General features: G+C 39.2%; 1 pseudogene; it reads left to right on the top strand.

The window, feature by feature from the left end:
* The first annotated feature begins 15,511 nt into the window (after nucleotides 1-15,511).
* On the top strand, nucleotides 15,512-16,776 carry LOC148299511 (isocitrate dehydrogenase [NADP], mitochondrial pseudogene; annotated as a pseudogene).
* The last annotated feature ends 4,055 nt before the right edge of the window (nucleotides 16,777-20,831 follow it).

Below are 20,831 nucleotides of genomic sequence, written 5' to 3'. Positions count from 1 at the left end.
CAGTACACAATTTCATATCCTAGAATATTTTATTCTCATCCCCGGAATTAACGAACTCAAGATATCTCTTCCTGAGCTGGAGACTCGCAACTTCGAAGGCAACACGAAATAGTTCATGAGTAAGTTTGACAAGGAGATTAAAAAAAATGTCAGCGGCGCAGTGTTCAGTTCTCTCAACTCGATTTCATTGCTTAACAGTCCAGCTGGCGCCATCGATGGGTTTTTCCAGTATGTTCGGGCCATATTTCTGCTCAACAATTGATCTCAGAATCGATTTATTGAAGAAAGTAGAATATCTGTCGAATTTGCATGATATAAACTTCAAGTATATCCACGACCTACAAAAACTATTTTTAATTGGGAAAGCAATGAGACATTTTATAGACAATTAACTAACATAGAAACGATGTGCACTGTATACATTAATTATATTAATTATAATGTCATCTAAAAAAAGATCAACATCGAAAACTCCCACAAAGAAGACAAATCCAACTTCAGAATTCAGCACTGAAACCCTTAGATGTTCATTACTTGCACAGTTGCAACAAGAATCCTAAAAGGATGCGACAAATGCCATTGAGCTTGAGAGCATAACTTCAGCTTTACTTGAGGCAATCCTAGACAGTTCGTAACCCTCAGAAGAGGCAGAGAGAAATATTCTATCCATTCTGCAATCATGTGTATATTGTTCTTAACCTTAGAATAATGAGCAGATTCAACAGACGGTCGACAACTTCTTAGTGCATAAAATCTAATTGCTCTTCAATAGGATTGTTGAAATATACCACAAGGCCATTTTGAAAAATAGCAAGGGAGTAACTGACGCATTGACGTGTTTGCAGTGGCTTGAAAGAATTAGTGAAAGCTATGAAAAATAGGTGCTCACAAAGTTTGACCTCAAACCTATCAAAGACCTTTTGCAGAGCGAAATGAAGAATCACGAGAGCGAGAACATGAATTACTAAAAGTTAAAAGGGAAAATGAGCATGATAGTCAAATGAAACATATGATGAAATAGTTTTGTATTATTGTTTAAAACATGAAATATTAGGTCAGACATCAATAATTTAAATCTTGTCTCCTATCCCTCCAAGCCAAACACAGTATACTAACTGTTTCTCCTCGGCTTCTGTCAGCTTCTTCATTACAAGCACTGCTTTGCTGCCAGCATTGCCTCTCTTAATAAATTTGATCTAGGCGCCAGCAAGTGTCACTTCAATGATATCTCCAGTGATAAAATTAAAGCCTTTCATTTGCATGTTAACTGCTGCGTCGGTATGGGAAAACACATAGGAGTTGTTAGATAGCAAATATGCTCCATGTCCAATTGCGTTTTGTGCGAACTTGTATGCTTTTGCTTTGATCGTTTATTTGAGACAAATGCCAATTTTAATGTTGGATGCCATGTTGAGAATTTTGAAAGCCATGCTCTTTTGTTTGGTTGGATTGACCGAAATGAGAGCGAAACCAACCTGTTTATTATCGATTTGCTTTGCGATTTTGTTCTCGTGAGTAAGAGTAATAGATTTCCTAAGTTAGATCTTTGAAATACGATTTGAGCTCCGTGAATTTGGCAGTGGTGCTTGTGGGGGTGTTTCCGTCGGGCTTAGGTTTGATATTTTAGTTTGGTTTGTAGATATCCTTCAAAATCTGCGTGGAACTCACAACCCACTCTTCGATATTTTTCTGAAAGTTATCGTTATTGGCTTGGAAAACCATCAATTTTTACGAATAGGGAGCCCCAATTTCAATATTATCCTCTAGAATAACGTAGAATCCTTACTTGATTTGACGTTTGTTACGGACAATAGAGATTTAATCTTTTGTTTGAAAACGTCGATCTAAATGGGTGGGCTTTCCAGGTATTAATCGACGATGCTCTCAATATTTCTTTCAGTTTAGATCATGTTTTAGATTGTCTCCAAAAGACTCTGCGATTATTTGAGGATGTGATCTTAGATTGCGCAGATTCTTGATGCAATTTATTTGACAGCGATGCTTAAGGCTGCTAACATCTAATTTTTGATGTTTTCTATGGATTCGTATATTTTATCCATGCTTGTTCTTTGCGAGTTATTCGTCTACTCTACTTTGGGCTCGAGGATTGATTCCTCCATGATATCGCTGAGGTGTATTGACTTTGTGAAATCAGCCAAAGGCTCTTTTGTTGTATTGATCAGTTTTTATTTAACTTTATGCATGAAGGCACGAATTGGTAGAGTTATGTGGTTTGAATGGTCACTGGTCTTACACATGGCACAAATTGGCCCTCGAAGTTTGCATGTACTAGAAATACAGATCAGGTTCATAACTTACTTCGCGTGCTGATTCTTGGCATCACACTTTGGGTAGCGGGTGATGGAAGCCGTCGACTGGTTGACTGAAGAAGTAGTAGAAGGCCGAATGAGGCTACTTCTGCTCGATATGGAAGACCTGCTATTTATCATTGGTATTATCTACGAAGTTATAAATAATTGAGCAATATTAATAAATGGATGGATTATATTTTCCATGTTCGAAGGCCCGAAACGATTTATCAAGCTTCCTTTCGAGGACGAGTCATTCCACTTGCACGTTCATGACAGCCTACCTTTCTTGATGCGAACAAGCGGCCTTCAATTTGAGAACTACAATTTGTACAAAACAATCTAAACTAGATAGAGATAAATGCATGTGAAGCAATTAAAGCTATTGACGAATGTTTAGTCTATCAAGGGAATCACCCACAGCCACGGCAACCTCATATCCTACTGCAACAATTATGTCTACATCAATGACAGTCGCATGCATATTCACCAGTACCCCATCATCGATCAATAGAGGAGGCATCAGCAAAGCAATTGCGGATGACACAGGGGTCATGCTTACCACTGGCTTAGTCGACAAGACCGTCAAAATCACATCCGTCACCAGGAAGTAGCCATTAGCAGACTTCAATTTTCACTACTATCCAATCACGGAGATGTTTTGGCACAACTCGCTTGGCATCACTGGCGACCAAAGAGGCGAGGTCTGCCTTTGGGTAACTATAGAGTTATGCAGGATATAAACAAGTGCCAGCAGATTAGCCACCGCAAAATACACTACGACTCGATAGATTACTTGGGGGTGTTTGTCGATTACACCATCAACAACCTGTTCTACACCGCCAATAAATAAGAAAGAAGGCTCATCCTATCGGATTTGAGGACCAATAAGCCCGTCAGGATCATCGCCGACTTGCACAGCAGCGATATCGTCGATGTGAGGCACAACAGCTCCGGCAAAAGTACACCTGCTATTATTCAAGTCTTTGTGGCCTACTCCGATATGGTCGATGTTGTCGACCTGTACCAGTAATACCGTATGATCGGCAACTTCTCACCCGTCGCAGTCGACACCCAAACCCACATCAAAAAGCGTAGTTCCTCTGATGGCATTCGCAAGATTACTGGAGTATCGGTTTTGGGAAAGCACTTGATCGCTGCCTGCTCGAGTGGTTCCATTTAAATATATGACACTGATATTTTGGAGTGTATGTATGGATTTGGGCTGGGCAAAGTCGGGCCTCTCCGAGCACTGCAAACGAAGAGCAACAACGAAGTGTATTGCATTGATGGGCTGGGCGATGTCTATATGGCTAAATTTTGAAACGCTCCCGTATGATATATCACTAAAATATGAACAATGATATGCACAGTATGAAAACACTGTTAGCACTAAAAATGGAGCACATAACGAACTCACATAGAGTACAAGCCAACCAGTTTATTTACGTATGCTTTAGTCTTATGAGTCGATTATGCCTTATCATGAATTCGAAAGTGGGTTGGCTTTTATATCCGCAAATATATTCGGCATAATTAATGCGAATGGACCGATAAGGAGGCGAGCCCGAAGATTACCAGATCCTGAAAGATCCGATGCCTCACTCTAGCTAAGCCAAAACTGAGCATCCCTCTGCCCAGTTTAGCTACAGCTAGACTTACATGATCCGCAAATAATCGTTATCACACTCCAGTGATCTTATTGTGAAGCGATTGAATCGCTGTTTCCAGCGCATCAAAAAGCTCAAATCTTATGGCAGAGAAAAGTAACTCCTTGCCGAGTATGAGCCGTAAAACTGCGAGGCTCGGAGAGACTTCAGACGATTCAGCGAACTCTATAATGCTGGTTCGAAAACCAAGCAAATCAGGGATAAAAAGATAGAGAAAATGAAAGCAAGGATAGAAAAAGCAAAAAGAGAGGTAAATAGGGACGAAGTAATACTGACAAGGTAAGTTGACATTGGAAAGCTCTACTTAAAGCAGCTTAAACCAAATGGCTCGGCGCAGAAGCAACCTTGATATCATTCGATTATATATACCAATCATAAAGACAATAGTCGCGTAAAATCAAAAGAGAAGCTATTCAAACTCCTCAATTACTTGGGAAAGCATGACATTTCTCACAAGCGATGGGTGGCCATAGTAATGATCGGCTAAGTCCGCTAATCCGAACAAATTATTGAGTTCGCTTTCTATCTCTCCTGATGAGGTCATTAAACGAGACCTTTGGAGCTGCGATCTCCTAGTCCTTTGGTTTTATTATAAGTTTCTCCCCTCAATGGCTTACACAACTTAATGTGCTTCGCTCTGTGAGTTATTCTACACAATGTTTATTCTTGTTGATTACTATGGTTGCAATATTGACTATTACTTGTACTGTTATCTTGATTCCTGAATTGCTTCGTTCATCTTCGTAGCATCTCTTTTGTATATTTTTATGGCCCTGTCGGAATTCCTAACATTTATTTTGAGAGGCTTTTCCTCTTCCTCTTCTGCTTCTCCATTTCCTATTTTTACTTCTTTCTCTTCTCCTTCTCTTTCGTGCTTGATTGCTGTTTTTATTCGGTCTCTCAGGCTGGCGTTGGACCTAATTGAGGATAAGAGTGTGGAAGTAGCCGCTTTTCGCGTGTTGTGGGACATGAAGCTGTCTGGCTTTTGGGTAGGCTAAGTTTCCAAATGAAAGTTCTCTTTTGTTCTGGGGAGAGACTTCAAACTCGTTATGAACCTATTCTAAACACGTTTTGGAGTGCTTGGCTGAATTTCGGGTGAAGAATGAAAGAGCTTTCTATTCATGACCCCCAAGGCTCCGATAAGCCCACTAATGTGAAACAACAAATTTGTGAATGTCTTGGCCTTACCGTAATCAACGGTAGGAAACAGCGTTTTCAATATCTTTTTTAGCTCGGTAATAAACTAGATTTATTTTTCAAAAGTGGAAGGTTTTTCGATAGGATGGAGAGGGGAAGTGGCCCTGAGGTCTGGATGAATCCATACTGAAATTTTGATATTCCTTTCGGGGTGGTAGTTGATCATTGTGCAATTCAGGGCAAAATACCCATACTTATGGCACAGCTATTTACAGCTTAATGTCATCGCTTCAATGTTCTACAGCTTCTGTCGATACCCCAGTTTCTGTAGCTCGAACTTCATCATCGCTGTTGCTTGCTAGAACTCTGACTTCTTCAAGTTTGAATATTTGTGGATGTAGCAATGAGGGTCTGCCTCGTTGGTTCGTTTAGTCGTATTAAATTGGGGTTAATGATGTAGGTCTGTATTAGGCCACATTATCAACTCGGCTCGGCTGGCGGATGTTGGCTGCCTTCTGATTCCGTGATTCGACTGTATCATAAATAAAATATAATAACTGTCTCTATGGAATTAAATGCAAGGACCTCCCATTCAGCGCAATTATTCGATAGTGGATGCTAAAAACAGGTGCAATCTTCCCCCAAAGAGGCCCATTCGTTAGTTATTTATGGCAAATCAGGGCCAATCACTATCATGCATCGTTATCGATGACGGGTCAAAATTTAACGAACCTTCGTTATTGACGATAGGTCAAAGTGTAGCCAGCCTGATCCTAAGATCCTATATTTCTATGTTTCTATGTTTCTATGATCCTATGATTCTCTGACCGTATCATAAGTAAGACTGCATCATACGTAAGACTGTATCATACATAAGACTGATCATACGTAAGGCTGTATCATAAGTATTGTATCGGCTTATCCATCCTAATACTAATTAATGCCAATATGAATTAATAGCTGGTTGGGGTTGGGGTTGGGGTTGGGGTTGGGGTTGGGGTTGGATCCCACTTCATCTTCGATACTTTGGGATTTTAGATGGCCAACCATTTCTGTTAACCTCTTCATTGCTTTTATTTATAATATATTAATCTATTTAATAATCATCACAGCATCATTGTTTTTTAAGCTTACTTGAGTTACTGAAATTCTTGTTTTCCGATTTTTCTACGACAAGCACAGTTGTAAACAATGATTCCTATTAGCATTACTAAGGAGACAAAAACGAAGACGATGACTGCTATTTTGAACCAATTTTCTCCTTAGTTATTTTGAAAATATGAGAAGAAAGCTGCGATAAGAGAGACAAGGGCCATAATAATTACTTGCGCGGCATTTATATCTCCGGAGCCCTGCTTGATTTAGCGAATAAAACTGAATCGCTCCATCCTTCCCTTTTGTCGCTCCTTTTCTTCATCTCTAGTTATTTATATATATACCTGTCTTGAATTTTATCGTCATCAACGATTCATTTCGGAAGTATTACATTTTCGCTTTCTTTTATGGGTCTTTTTACGAAACAATCTCAAGACCCAGATAAAGTGAAATTTATCGGAGTTTGTCTATTGGAGAATTAAGAATGATAGAAGGATTTTTGTCAAGTTCATCCAAAATTTGTTGGGTCTTAATTTGCGCTGCTGTTAAGCTCAAGGCCATATTGTTATTAAATAATTATAATGTATTAGTTGAGAATACAGATAAAAGTTCGAGCATGTGCTCATAGATTCTGATCATTTTAGTATTAAATTGGAACTAGCCTTTAATGACCCTGGGTCTATCTATAGAAGGGTAAGAAATAGAGTAACGAGCGGAGGCAGAAGCTTATCAAAAAGTATGTTCGAAGGAGAAATTATATTTTTGGATCGGCCTCCACCCAGCCCCTCGACCGCAAATAAACCCTCTACTAGCATAGAAACTTCAGGATTCTATGACCGTATCATACATAAGACTGATCATACGTAAGGCTGTATCATAAGTATTGTATCGGCTTATCCATCCTAATACTAATTAATGCCAATATGAATTAATAGCTGAACATGCTATTGCAAATTCATCATACATATTATAAGAGCCTATTACATTAGTAGTATGCCATTGCCGAAGAGCTTAGCCTCACTACGAGACCACGCCGACATTTATGTCACAAATAACCCCACTCCACTCCGAACCACCACTCCGAACCCCTTTCCCACTTCATCTTCGATACTTTGGGATTTTAGATGGCCAACCATTTCTGTTAACCTCTTCATTGCTTTTATTTATAATATATTAATCTATTTAATAATCATCACAGCATCATTGTTTTTTAAGCTTACTTGAGTTACTGAAATTCTTGTTTTCCGATTTTTCTACGACAAGCACAGTTGTAAACAATGATTCCTATTAGCATTACTAAGGAGACAAAAACGAAGACGATGACTGCTATTTTGAACCAATTTTCTCCTTAGTTATTTTGAAAATATGAGAAGAAAGCTGCGATAAGAGAGACAAGGGCCATAATAATTACTTGCGCGGCATTTATATCTCCGGAGCCCTGCTTGATTTAGCGAATAAAACTGAATCGCTCCATCCTTCCCTTTTGTCGCTCCTTTTCTTCATCTCTAGTTATTTATATATATACCTGTCTTGAATTTTATCGTCATCAACGATTCATTTCGGAAGTATTACATTTTCGCTTTCTTTTATGGGTCTTTTTACGAAACAATCTCAAGACCCAGATAAAGTGAAATTTATCGGAGTTTGTCTATTGGAGAATTAAGAATGATAGAAGGATTTTTGTCAAGTTCATCCAAAATTTGTTGGGTCTTAATTTGCGCTGCTGTTAAGCTCAAGGCCATATTGTTATTAAATAATTATAATGTATTAGTTAAGAATACAGATAAAAGTTCGAGCATGTGCTCATAGATTCTGATCATTTTAGTATTAAATTGGAACTAGCCTTTAATGACCCTGGGTCTATCTATAGAAGGGTAAGAAATAGAGTAACGAGCGGAGGCAGAAGCTTATCAAAAAGTATGTTCGAAGGAGAAATTATATTTTTGGATCGGCCTCCACCCAGCCCCTCGACCGCAAATAAACCCTCTACTAGCATAGAAACTTCAGGATTCTATGACCGTATCATACATAAGACTGATCATACGTAAGGCTGTATCATAAGTATTGTATCGGCTTATCCATCCTAATACTAATTAATGCCAATATGAATTAATAGCTGAACATGCTATTGCAAATTCATCATACATATTATAAGAGCCTATTACATTAGTAGTATGCCATTGCCGAAGAGCTTAGCCTCACTACGAGACCACGCCGACATTTATGTCACAAATAACCCCACTCCACTCCGAACCCCTTTCCCACTTCATCTTCGATACTTTGGGATTTTAGATGGCCAACCATTTCTGTTAACCTCTTCATTGCTTTTATTTATAATATATTAATCTATTTAATAATCATCACAGCATCATTGTTTTTTAAGCTTACTTGAGTTACTGAAATTCTTGTTTTCCGATTTTTCTACGACAAGCACAGTTGTAAACAATGATTCCTATTAGCATTACTAAGGAGACAAAAACGAAGACGATGACTGCTATTTTGAACCAATTTTCTCCTTAGTTATTTTGAAAATATGAGAAGAAAGCTGCGATAAGAGAGACAAGGGCCATAATAATTACTTGCGCGGCATTTATATCTCCGGAGCCCTGCTTGATTTAGCGAATAAAACTGAATCGCTCCATCCTTCCCTTTTGTCGCTCCTTTTCTTCATCTCTAGTTATTTATATATATACCTGTCTTGAATTTTATCGTCATCAACGATTCATTTCGGAAGTATTACATTTTCGCTTTCTTTTATGGGTCTTTTTACGAAACAATCTCAAGACCCAGATAAAGTGAAATTTATCGGAGTTTGTCTATTGGAGAATTAAGAATGATAGAAGGATTTTTGTCAAGTTCATCCAAAATTTGTTGGGTCTTAATTTGCGCTGCTGTTAAGCTCAAGGCCATATTGTTATTAAATAATTATAATGTATTAGTTGAGAATACAGATAAAAGTTCGAGCATGTGCTCATAGATTCTGATCATTTTAGTATTAAATTGGAACTAGCCTTTAATGACCCTGGGTCTATCTATAGAAGGGTAAGAAATAGAGTAACGAGCGGAGGCAGAAGCTTATCAAAAAGTATGTTCGAAGGAGAAATTATATTTTTGGATCGGCCTCCACCCAGCCCCTCGACCGCAAATAAACCCTCTACTAGCATAGAAACTTCAGGATTCTATGACCGTATCATACATAAGACTGATCATACGTAAGGCTGTATCATAAGTATTGTATCGGCTTATCCATCCTAATACTAATTAATGCCAATATGAATTAATAGCTGAACATGCTATTGCAAATTCATCATACATATTATAAGAGCCTATTACATTAGTAGTATGCCATTGCCGAAGAGCTTAGCCTCACTACGAGACCACGCCGACATTTATGTCACAAATAACCCCACTCCACTCCGAACCACCACTCCGAACCCCTTTCCCACTTCATCTTCGATACTTTGGGATTTTAGATGGCCAACCATTTCTGTTAACCTCTTCATTGCTTTTATTTATAATATATTAATCTATTTAATAATCATCACAGCATCATTGTTTTTTAAGCTTACTTGAGTTACTGAAATTCTTGTTGGTTGGGGTTGGGGTTGGGGTTGGGGTTGGGGTTGGGGTTGGGGTTGGGGTTGGGAAAGGAGACAAAAACGAAGACGATGACTGCTATTTTGAACCAATTTTCTCCTTAGTTATTTTGAAAATATGAGAAGAAAGCTGCGATAAGAGAGACAAGGGCCATAATAATTACTTGCGCGGCATTTATATCTCCGGAGCCCTGCTTGATTTAGCGAATAAAACTGAATCGCTCCATCCTTCCCTTTTGTCGCTCCTTTTCTTCATCTCTAGTTATTTATATATATACCTGTCTTGAATTTTATCAACTCCTACGAGCATTTTTTCAGTTATTACATTGTCGCTTTCTTTTATGGGTCTTTTTACTTAACAATCTCAAGACGCAGAGCCGTTAAGATGTCCTGAACTTCTTCTAGTTTTTTTTCACGAATGAAAGCAACGTTTTTGGGAGATTCCTCCAAAACTTATTGGACAATTTGCGCTGCTGTTAACCTTAAGGCCATATTGTTATTGAAATAATTATAATGTATTAGTTGAGAATACAGATAAAAGTTCGAGCATGTGCTCATAGATTCTGATCATTTTAGTATTAAATTGGAACTAGCCTTTAATGACCCTGGGTCTATCTATAGAAGGGTAAGAAATAGAGTAACGAGCGGAGGCAGAAGCTTATCAAAAAGTATGTTCGAAGGAGAAATTATATTTTTGGATCGGCCTCCACCCAGCCCCTCGACCGCAAATAAACCCTCTACTAGCATAGAAACTTCAGGATTCTATGACCGTATCATACATAAGACTGATCATACGTAAGGCTGTATCATAAGTATTGTATCGGCTTATCCATCCTAATACTAATTAATGCCAATATGAATTAATAGCTGAACATGCTATTGCAAATTCATCATACATATTATAAGAGCCTATTACATTAGTAGTATGCCATTGCCGAAGAGCTTAGCCTCACTACGAGACCACGCCGACATTTATGTCACAAATAACCCCACTCCACTCCGAACCACCACTCCGAACCCCTTTCCCACTTCATCTTCGATACTTTGGGATTTTAGATGGCCAACCATTTCTGTTAACCTCTTCATTGCTTTTATTTATAATATATTAATCTATTTAATAATCATCACAGCATCATTGTTTTTTAAGCTTACTTGAGTTACTGAAATTCTTGTTTTCCGATTTTTCTACGACAAGCACAGTTGTAAACAATGATTCCTATTAGCATTACTAAGGAGACAAAAACGAAGACGATGACTGCTATTTTGAACCAATTTTCTCCTTAGTTATTTTGAAAATATGAGAAGAAAGCTGCGATAAGAGAGACAAGGGCCATAATAATTACTTGCGCGGCATTTATATCTCCGGAGCCCTGCTTGATTTAGCGAATAAAACTGAATCGCTCCATCCTTCCCTTTTGTCGCTCCTTTTCTTCATCTCTAGTTATTTATATATATACCTGTCTTGAATTTTATCAACTCCTACGAGCATTTTTTCAGTTATTACATTGTCGCTTTCTTTTATGGGTCTTTTTACTTAACAATCTCAAGACGCAGAGCCGTTAAGATGTCCTGAACTTCTTCTAGTTTTTTTTCACGAATGAAAGCAACGTTTTTGGGAGATTCCTCCAAAACTTATTGGACAATTTGCGCTGCTGTTAACCTTAAGGCCATATTGTTATTGAAATAATTATAATGTATTAGTTGAGAATACAGATAAAAGTTCGAGCATGTGCTCATAGATTCTGATCATTTTAGTATTAAATTGGAACTAGCCTTTAATGACCCTGGGTCTATCTATAGAAGGGTAAGAAATAGAGTAACGAGCGGAGGCAGAAGCTTATCAAAAAGTATGTTCGAAGGAGAAATTATATTTTTGGATCGGCCTCCACCCAGCCCCTCGACCGCAAATAAACCCTCTACTAGCATAGAAACTTCAGGATTCTATGACCGTATCATACATAAGACTGATCATACGTAAGGCTGTATCATAAGTATTGTATCGGCTTATCCATCCTAATACTAATTAATGCCAATATGAATTAATAGCTGAACATGCTATTGCAAATTCATCATACATATTATAAGAGCCTATTACATTAGTAGTATGCCATTGCCGAAGAGCTTAGCCTCACTACGAGACCACGCCGACATTTATGTCACAAATAACCCCACTCCACTCCGAACCACCACTCCGAACCCCTTTCCCACTTCATCTTCGATACTTTGGGATTTTAGATGGCCAACCATTTCTGTTAACCTCTTCATTGCTTTTATTTATAATATATTAATCTATTTAATAATCATCACAGCATCATTGTTTTTTAAGCTTACTTGAGTTACTGAAATTCTTGTTTTCCGATTTTTCTACGACAAGCACAGTTGTAAACAATGATTCCTATTAGCATTACTAAGGAGACAAAAACGAAGACGATGACTGCTATTTTGAACCAATTTTCTCCTTAGTTATTTTGAAAATATGAGAAGAAAGCTGCGATAAGAGAGACAAGGGCCATAATAATTACTTGCGCGGCATTTATATCTCCGGAGCCCTGCTTGATTTAGCGAATAAAACTGAATCGCTCCATCCTTCCCTTTTGTCGCTCCTTTTCTTCATCTCTAGTTATTTATATATATACCTGTCTTGAATTTTATCGTCATCAACGATTCATTTCGGAAGTATTACATTTTCGCTTTCTTTTATGGGTCTTTTTACGAAACAATCTCAAGACCCAGATAAAGTGAAATTTATCGGAGTTTGTCTATTGGAGAATTAAGAATGATAGAAGGATTTTTGTCAAGTTCATCCAAAATTTGTTGGGTCTTAATTTGCGCTGCTGTTAAGCTCAAGGCCATATTGTTATTAAATAATTATAATGTATTAGTTAAGAATACAGATAAAAGTTCGAGCATGTGCTCATAGATTCTGATCATTTTAGTATTAAATTGGAACTAGCCTTTAATGACCCTGGGTCTATCTATAGAAGGGTAAGAAATAGAGTAACGAGCGGAGGCAGAAGCTTATCAAAAAGTATGTTCGAAGGAGAAATTATATTTTTGGATCGGCCTCCACCCAGCCCCTCGACCGCAAATAAACCCTCTACTAGCATAGAAACTTCAGGATTCTATGACCGTATCATACATAAGACTGATCATACGTAAGGCTGTATCATAAGTATTGTATCGGCTTATCCATCCTAATACTAATTAATGCCAATATGAATTAATAGCTGAACATGCTATTGCAAATTCATCATACATATTATAAGAGCCTATTACATTAGTAGTATGCCATTGCCGAAGAGCTTAGCCTCACTACGAGACCACGCCGACATTTATGTCACAAATAACCCCACTCCACTCCGAACCACCACTCCGAACCCCTTTCCCACTTCATCTTCGATACTTTGGGATTTTAGATGGCCAACCATTTCTGTTAACCTCTTCATTGCTTTTATTTATAATATATTAATCTATTTAATAATCATCACAGCATCATTGTTTTTTAAGCTTACTTGAGTTACTGAAATTCTTGTTTTCCGATTTTTCTACGACAAGCACAGTTGTAAACAATGATTCCTATTAGCATTACTAAGGAGACAAAAACGAAGACGATGACTGCTATTTTGAACCAATTTTCTCCTTAGTTATTTTGAAAATATGAGAAGAAAGCTGCGATAAGAGAGACAAGGGCCATAATAATTACTTGCGCGGCATTTATATCTCCGGAGCCCTGCTTGATTTAGCGAATAAAACTGAATCGCTCCATCCTTCCCTTTTGTCGCTCCTTTTCTTCATCTCTAGTTATTTATATATATACCTGTCTTGAATTTTATCGTCATCAACGATTCATTTCGGAAGTATTACATTTTCGCTTTCTTTTATGGGTCTTTTTACGAAACAATCTCAAGACCCAGATAAAGTGAAATTTATCGGAGTTTGTCTATTGGAGAATTAAGAATGATAGAAGGATTTTTGTCAAGTTCATCCAAAATTTGTTGGGTCTTAATTTGCGCTGCTGTTAAGCTCAAGGCCATATTGTTATTAAATAATTATAATGTATTAGTTGAGAATACAGATAAAAGTTCGAGCATGTGCTCATAGATTCTGATCATTTTAGTATTAAATTGGAACTAGCCTTTAATGACCCTGGGTCTATCTATAGAAGGGTAAGAAATAGAGTAACGAGCGGAGGCAGAAGCTTATCAAAAAGTATGTTCGAAGGAGAAATTATATTTTTGGATCGGCCTCCACCCAGCCCCTCGACCGCAAATAAACCCTCTACTAGCATAGAAACTTCAGGATTCTATGACCGTATCATACATAAGACTGATCATACGTAAGGCTGTATCATAAGTATTGTATCGGCTTATCCATCCTAATACTAATTAATGCCAATATGAATTAATAGCTGAACATGCTATTGCAAATTCATCATACATATTATAAGAGCCTATTACATTAGTAGTATGCCATTGCCGAAGAGCTTAGCCTCACTACGAGACCACGCCGACATTTATGTCACAAATAACCCCACTCCACTCCGAACCACCACTCCGAACCCCTTTCCCACTTCATCTTCGATACTTTGGGATTTTAGATGGCCAACCATTTCTGTTAACCTCTTCATTGCTTTTATTTATAATATATTAATCTATTTAATAATCATCACAGCATCATTGTTTTTTAAGCTTACTTGAGTTACTGAAATTCTTGTTTTCCGATTTTTCTACGACAAGCACAGTTGTAAACAATGATTCCTATTAGCATTACTAAGGAGACAAAAACGAAGACGATGACTGCTATTTTGAACCAATTTTCTCCTTAGTTATTTTGAAAATATGAGAAGAAAGCTGCGATAAGAGAGACAAGGGCCATAATAATTACTTGCGCGGCATTTATATCTCCGGAGCCCTGCTTGATTTAGCGAATAAAACTGAATCGCTCCATCCTTCCCTTTTGTCGCTCCTTTTCTTCATCTCTAGTTATTTATATATATACCTATCTTGAATTTTATCGTCTTCTACGATTCGTTTCGGAAGTATTACATTGTTGCTTTCTTTTATGGGTCTTTTTACTTAATAATCTCAAGACCCAGATAAAGTGAAATTTATCGGAGTTTGTCTATTGGAGAATTAAGAATGATAGAAGGATTTTTGGGACATTCCTCCAAAACTTATTGGACAATTTGCGCTGCTGTTAACCTTATGGCCATATTGTTATTGAAATAATTATAATGTATTAGTTGAGAATACAGATAAAAGTTCGAGCATGTGCTCATAGATTCTGATCATTTTAGTAAAAACATCCCTAGATAATCTTACCGATAGTTACATCACCTCTGAACATGTTCTTAGCGCTTATAGCAGGAGTGCTTGAACTGTTTACTGCCTCAGCCTTGACCTACCGCAAATTCTTCATTCACGACCTTGTCTTCACAGGCATCTCTGTAAGCGATATATTCGTATTCCTAATTCCTGGACTGTTTACGGCGATTCTGGTGGCTGTTATGCAGACAATTGGGCAGACTACAAACGGATTATATGCTGATAACTACAAGACAGTATACATGCTATCATGATGGTTATTGTTATGGCTACTTCGACTGTTATTGCTATTGTTATCAGCACAGTGTATGCATACATAATGCACAGATATATAAATGCGATGATTTTAATTATATCGATCAGACAAGATATTAAGATATATGCAAGGTGCTAAAATTAAAGTGGCCAACTCAGTCGCCGAACTAGATGGAGATGAAATGACAAGGATCATTTGGAAGGCAATCAAAGACGAGCTAATTCTTCCTTTCCTCGACATCAAAATCCAGTACTTTGATTTGGGGATGGAGAATAGGGATGCTACTGATGACCAGGTCACCATTGATGCTGCCAACGCCATCAAGGAGTGCAAAGTGGGCATCAAGTGTGCAACCATCACTCCCGATGAGGCCAGAGTCAAAGAATTCAACCTCAAGAAGATGTGGAAGAGCCCCAACGGCACGATCAGAAACATTCTCAATGGTACAGTCTTCAGGGAGCCCATCATTATCAAGAATATTCCAAGGCTCATCCCCGGGTGGAAACAGCCCATCATCATCGGCAGGCACGCCTTCGGAGACCAATACAAGGCAACTGATTTCAAAATCAATAAGCCTGGCAAATTCGAAATGATCTTCACGGGTGATGATGGCACCGTTGAGAAAATGGAAGTATTCAAGTTTGAAGGAACTGGAGGAATCGGGATGGGAATGTACAACACCGACGAGAGCATCATCGGGTTCGCCCACAGCTGCTTCAAGTTCGCACTTGACAGGAATTACCCGTTGTACTTGACAACCAAGAACACCATTCTGAAGCAGTACGACGGAAAGTTCAAAGACATTTTCCAAGAGATCTACGAGTCCACTTATAGGAAAGAGTTCGAGGCCAAGAAAATTTGGTACGAGCACCGGCTCATTGACGACATGGTTGCTTATATGATCAAGTCAGAAGGAGGCTACGTGTGGGCCTGCAAGAACTACGATGGGGACGTGCAGTCGGATTGCGTCGCTCAGGGTACTTGGCATAATATTTAGGGTATGGATCGTTGGGCTTAATGACCTCTGTGCTGCTCGCTCCTGATGGTTCAGTGGAGGCAGAAGCCGCCCACGGGACAGTAACAAGGCACTACCGAATGCATCAACAGGGCAAATAAACTTCGACCAACTCGATCGCAAGCATCTTCGCATGGACCAGGGGTCTCCTCCACCGTGCGAAACTAGACAACAATAAAGAACTCTAAAATTTCGCTAACTGCCTTGAGAGGTCAGTGATTGAGACAGTATAGAAGGGTTTCATGACTAAAGATCTCGCTATCGGCGTCCACAACACAAACAACGTCACAAAGGATAAATATTGTGACACATGGGAATTCATCAGTAAGGTTGCTGAACATTTGAGGACTAACTTGCAATGGCCCAAGATCTGAGTGATTTAAATAGCAAATCATAGGATACATAAATAACAGTTATCGATAAAGATAAATTAAAGCAGTAGTATCATTGGTTGGCTTTCATAGTTCAATCCATTTAATCCGCTTACATTTCATCATAGTAAATGTTGGGCTCGATCGTCATCTTTTATATTTACTCACCTACTTTATAAACTGATTACTGAGCATATCGTACCTCCTTCTCTATACTTCTAAGCCATTCTCAATGCTCTCCGCGTTGCAATCCTCAGGATGGATGATATCCGCCTGGAACCCAAGATAATCCTAGGCTTCGTTCTGCTCATTCTAAACCCATATATCTTGTTGTGGTTAGTGCATTTCCCTGGGCTACTCTTCTTATGCTATATTTACGAGCAACTTATAGCCGCTCTCATCTTTATAGTCTCTCATTTCGAACTCTTCATCCAGACTGTCCATGTCGTCGCTTTGGAGCTACTGGTCTGAGCTGACTTCTCGATACGGGTGAGATAATTTTGCAAATGAGCTGATATCAGACACATGGGCTGAGTTTCTGCGTGATCGCTTGGGCTTTTTCCTATATAGTGAATTTACTTCATGTATCTTCTTGATCAGACCGTACAGCTTGGGTAAGTCGGACTAATCCTACTCCTCGTCCTAATTCGCATAGGCGAGAAGTTCGTTCTTCAGGGTCGAGCATCTCCCGGAGATCGACTCGTCGATCATCGGGTTGAGCTTAAACTTTTAGTCTGTGGCCTCCACTAGCTTGTACAGAACATTCGCTCTGATTTATTTAAACTCTTTCTTGAAGTGGGTGCTTATGATTTTGTTGAGCTTTCGAATCGCCTTTCTCATTTTGGAGTAGAAATGGTTTTTGACGCAGTTGTCGGTCCTAATTTAGGGATGCCATACCTGCCTGGGAGTCTCTGCGCAATGATCGCCCACTTGTTGCCAATTTGATCATGCAGGTGATAGAGGTTCCTCTCTTCCATCAAGCTCCATTCGCTGCGGAGGATGGTGTCGTCGAGGTGGTTGTGATACCTTTCCCGACATTGCTTGCCGGTACGGGCTGTCATGTGATACTTTTCTGCCATTATTTTGGCGATCAGGCACCATTTGTTGATGCTGAGTTAGTTTTTGAGATATTTGAGGATCTCATCTTCTTCCGAAGTCCAGCTACTTCTTTCAGGCATAATGATCTTTATAATGGGATTATTTGCAGAATACTGCCCAATATATTTATAATCAAAAGTTCAGTTGCCAGCAACCATCCAGCTCAACAGATTAGCCCCTTTTTCGCGATGCCCATTCATACTTAATTTAATCTTATAGGCATGGCTCATCGAAGATATCGATTTATTGACGATATCGATTAATTGACGATATTGATTAATGGATGATATGGATTAATGGATGATACTGTTATTGGGATGTGGATATGGATATTAAATTAAGTTGTTTGCAGACTAAAACATCGATATCAATGATGGTAGTAGTCTGAATTTTCGTTGGATCGGAGGTGGTCTCCTTTCAGAATTTTGCTGCTTTTGCTTGCGCTCTTCAGGTATCTCTTGGAGTAAGTGGATTATTTGCTCTTTGGAGGCACGAAGTCTTGTGGAAATCGAGGAGTAGTCCCAAAGGTGTTCGGCTCATATTTCTGCACGTAGTTCTTGGTTTCGGGCATGTTCTTTTGTTGGTTCATTCTTGAAGTGATGGTCCTCTCGCTGGGCAACGAAGTTCGAAACTCAGCAATCAATAGATTGGCAATATCTTGCTCCAAATGCGTCGATAGGAGCATCTTTATCTTTATATTCTACTTCAAGTCCTTGGGCGGGTTCATGCGGATGACGTAAATCTGCTACTTCTTTTTAGAGACGTAGTCTTATAACTCTAGGATATCCAGGCCGTTCGCAATGAGGATCGACTGGTAGCCCTGGTATGTGCTGATCTTCTTCTGGAGGTCAGTGTTGGTTTTGTATGGGATGAAGGTGATGTTGTTGAGGATTTCAGCCACCCTGTTGATCACGATCGAGTTTTCGGGCTCCTTATAAAAAACAAAGGCCTTCTTTGCCCGAGTGTTATTGAAGCCGACGGAGAATCGCTCGCTGTTGCTGGCCACAACAGTTGAGGTTTTGCGGTTGTTAAAGTGAGAAATGTTGTTGATCTGGTTGACATACTTAATCTTCTCGTTCTACTCGTGGATGTCGTTGATGATATTGTCAATTTCGTTGATCTCCTTTATTTCACTCGAAATGTACGGACGGTACTCTTTCGGGACCACCTCGCGGCCCTCATTTAGGAGGATGAAGACGAGGCGAGGGAACTGCCTCTTGATGGGGATGATATTTTCGAGCATGTTCTTCTCGATGACAACGATGGTCACCTTGTCCTTCCGGTCCCTGATGCTCTGGTCCAGATTGACGGCGTGGCTGTACTACTGGATGAGAATGTTGTATCTGCTAAGAATTTGCTTGACAGTTTCGGTGTGCTTCTTCTCAACTACGACGACAATGACTCCTCCGTCCAGCCTCTGCCGAATTTTATAGATTTCCTCTTCATTGAGTAGATTATCTTGGCGAATGACCGAGTGCACTTTGAGTTTTGTGATATTCTATTGATCGTTTTAGGCACCCTTGTTACTTTACTTCTCTTCTTCCTCGTCGTGCGAGTGGTAGTTCGGCATCAGCAGCATCTTTTTGTTCTTCTATGGGTTCTTCTCGATCATACGCAGGTATAAGTTTATGTTCGACTCGGTTAGGTTCTTGGCGCCCTCTATGAACTCCATCTCGCTTTCGTGCTCCTCCAGGATGGTCGACAGGCCGTCTATTGCGGAATCGAACCGCCGAGGAACTATCATCCGCGTTTTTTTTTTCTCGATAATGATGTAGTCATCCTTTTCGAGCTCCTATTTGAGTTCTTCGGGCTCGGAGCTCATCATCAAAAGCAGTAATGAATCTTATTCCTTGAGCATTTCTTTAATGTTCTCGATGTTCTTAAATAGAACCGGCAGTATGTTACTGTTGTTCATGGAAGCGTTGAGAATCATCTTCTTTGTCTCCTTGGTGATTTTCTCGTCATAGATGATCTTCACAGTCTGGTAATCCCCAATGTTTTTGATATTGAGTCCATCTGACTACTATTCGTAGCCTTCATCACGCTGCTTCACACTCCCCTCCAGTTTTTTTATGAGTTCTGGAATCTCCTGCTCTCGGATAACTAAGCTATTGCTGTTTTGCCCTGGCGGCATTTCATTGCTGACGTAGACGAAGAACAAGTCGGGATTTTTATTGGTGAGCTTTTGAATTTAATGGTAATTTTAATTCGAAATTATCAGCTGCGATTTACCCGATTCTGTGCTATTGTTAAAGCCCTTCAAATTCTTAAAGTACTTTACTTTTCGGGCATAGAAATTGCCAATGGGAAAAGTATCCCTGAGTTTTTCATTGACACTCAGCACGAAATTCTTGCCATCAATAATTTATTAAATCCTTGAGTTTTGGTAGTTGTTGTTCATTTTAATGTCGATGCCGTGATTGCCAACCGTTTCAAACTTCTCGGAGAAGTCTTCCTCGGGCTCATTGAAGTGGAGAATTGAACTTTTCTTGATCGCGCTACTCGCCAACGCATAACTATGCTTCTGTATTTCAGGAATGCACTCATAAGTTACTTTTTCATCTGAAGCTTACTTGGTCTTAATCGAGTAGTGCTACAGGACCTGCTCAATTGTGTTTTTCTCTTCCTTCTCACAAATTACCATGACGTGCCTGAATTTTCCTTTGATGTCCTGAGCAATCCGGTCTATTTACTAAATCGAGTTATAGGGAATGCTTTCATAGCCCTTGCTGTGCTGTGAGAACTTATGCCAAACCAGTGTCCCAAGTTCTCCCATTGGATACAGACAATAGTTGACTCTTCCTGCGAGTTCCACTTTGTTGATATGCCTAATTGCAGGGTCGATTTCATTGAACTTGATGTAGAGCGTGTTTTAGTTGTGGACGAAGCTGTGATGCAGGAAGATAAGTTTGACTCTTTCGTCTTGGGACCGATCCTCTTGGGGGTCGTAGAACTGGGTG

This window comes from Brachycentrus maculatus, unplaced genomic scaffold (genome assembly GCF_059751285.1).
Source record: "Brachycentrus maculatus isolate JH-2025_06_01 unplaced genomic scaffold, ASM5975128v1 h1tg001114l, whole genome shotgun sequence".
NCBI classification, from domain to species: Eukaryota; Metazoa; Arthropoda; class Insecta; order Trichoptera; family Brachycentridae; genus Brachycentrus; species Brachycentrus maculatus.
This window is presented reverse-complemented; position numbering and strand designations above follow the sequence as displayed.